This window comes from Somniosus microcephalus, chromosome 5 (genome assembly GCF_052327205.1).
Source record: "Somniosus microcephalus isolate GS21.2 chromosome 5, FLI_Smic_1.0, whole genome shotgun sequence".
In the NCBI taxonomy this organism is placed as follows: Eukaryota; Metazoa; Chordata; class Chondrichthyes; order Squaliformes; family Somniosidae; genus Somniosus; species Somniosus microcephalus.
The window spans coordinates 238,035,596-238,038,006 of record NC_140991.1 but is presented as its reverse complement, the minus strand read 5'-3'; positions in this window follow the sequence as shown (position 1 = coordinate 238,038,006).

Sequence of the window (2,411 nt, the reverse complement as noted above, 5' to 3'; positions counted from 1 at the left end):
AGCGGGAGATAGGGAGGCCCTTGGTCCTTAGAGCTAGGGTGACTGCTTTCCATACTGTCCCGTTCTCTCACTCCACTTGACCGTTACCCTGGGGGTTGTAGCTGGTGGTACGGCTCGTGGCGATCCCCCTGGACAGCATGTGCTGGCGTAGCTCTTCACTCATGAAGGACGCCCCCCTATCCGTATGGATGTAGCTCGGCATACCGAACAGGCAGTTGAGGCATTTAATGACCGTGGCGCTGGTCATGTCTGGGCAGGGGAAGGCGAATGGGAACCGGGAGTATTCGTCCACAATGTTCAGGAAGTAAACATTGCGGTCGACGGACGGGAGGGGGCCCTTGAAATCTAAGCTGAGCCGCTCAAAGGGCCGTGTAGCTTTGATTAAGTGGGCTCTATCTGGGCGGTAGAACCGAGGCTTGCACTCAGCGCAAGTGCGGCAGTTCCTGGTCAGAGACCGAACTTCCTCAATCGAGTAGGGTAAGTTGCGGGACTTTATGAAGTGGAACAGCCGCGTGACCCCTGGGTGGCAGAGGTCGTTGTGGAGGGTCTGTAGCCGGTCCCCGGTGGCGCTGGCACACATCCCTCGTGAGAGGGCATCAGGGGATTCGTTAAGGGCCCCTGGCTGGTAAATGATGTCATACTCGAAGGTGGAGAGCTCGATCCGCCACCTAAGAATCTTATCATTTTTGATCTTCCCCCTCTGTTTATTATTGAACATAAACGCTACCGACCGCTGGTCGGTAAGTAGGGTGAAGCGTTTGCCGGCTAGGTAGTGGCGCCAGTGGCGCACTGCCTCCACGATGGCTTGGGCCTCCTTTTCCACGGAGGAGTGTCTGATCTCAGGCCCTTGGAGGGTCCTCGAGAAGAAAGCTATGGGCCGCCCCGCCTGGTTGAGGGTGGCCGCCAAGGCAAAGTCAGATGCATCACTTTCCACTTGAAATGGAGTGTTCTCATCCACTGCCTGTAGCGTGGCCCGCTCAATATCCTGCTTAATGCTTTTGAAGGCGGCATGGGCCTCAGCAGAGAGCGGAAAAGAGGATGCTTTGAAGAGGGGGCGGGCTTTGTCGAAGTAGTTGGGGACCCATTGGGAATAATAAGAAAATAACCCCAGGCACCTTTTCAGGGCTTTGGGAGTGTTTGGCAGGGGCAGCTCCCGTAGGGGGCGCAATCGGTCAGGGGTCTGGTCCGATTTCCCCATTCTCCACCACGCTGCCTAGTATGCAGAGGCGCGTGGTGTTGAAAACGCACTTGTCCTCGTTGTAGGTGAGGTTGAGTTTTTGTGCAGTTTTCAGGAACCTTTCGAGGTTCGAGTCATGATCCTGCTGGTTGTGACCGCAGATGGTGACGTTGTTGAGGTAGGGGAAGGTTGCCTGCAAGTGGTGGTCATCGACCATGCGGTCCATCTCCCTCTGGAAGACCGAGACCCCATTCGTCACCCCAAAGGGGACTCTGAGGAATTGGTAGAGGCGTCCGTTCGCCTCGAAGGCGGTGTACGGGCGGTCCCCTGGTCTGATAGGGAGCTGGTGGTACGCTGACTTGAGGTCGATGGTGGAGAACACCCGGTATTGGGCGATTTGGTTCACCATTTCTGATATGCGGGGTAGCGGGTAGGCGTCTAGTTGGGTGTACCTGTTGATCGTTTGGCTATAGTCGATCACCATCCGTTTCTTCTCGCTACCCCTTACCACTGCCACTTGGGCGCGCCACGGGCTGTTGCTGCGTTCAATAATGCGCTCTTTCAGGAGCCTGTCTACCTCTGTCGCGATAAACCGCCTGTCCTCCCAGCTGTACCTCCTGCTTTTGGTCGCTATTGGCTGGCAGTTAGGGGTAAGGTTCGCGAATAGCGAAGGCGGCTTTACCTTCAGGGTAGCCAGACCGCACACTGTGAGGGGCGGCTGGGACCCACCGTACTTGAGCGTGATGCTTTGGTGGTTGCACTGGAAATCCAGGCCCAAGGTCATGCTCGCACATAGATTCTTCATGATTAATACTTTAAAATTATCGTATACAGTTCCGTTAACGGACAATTGTACCGTGCAGTAACCCAGAATGGTCGATGTCTGGGTTTTATCAGCCATAGAGATGGTACCCCGAGTAGGGACCACCTTTAGGGAGAGTTGTTGTGCCAGTTCAGGGTGGATAAAACTCTCCGTGCTTCCACTGTCAATTAAACATTTAACCCCGCACCCGTTTACCTCGATGTCCACCATTGATTTGGATAGCGGGTGCGGCCTGGTCTGGTCCACTGTGACCGATGCCACTGTAGGGCCCTGATCGAGACAAGATGACGTCCACGCTGTCTGCTCATAAGATGGCGGACCCCACGAGGTCGGGCAAGATGGCGTCCAAGATGGCCGCTCCCACGGCGCACACGCGGCGGTGGCGGGTTTTCCGGCGGGGTTCCCTCTGCA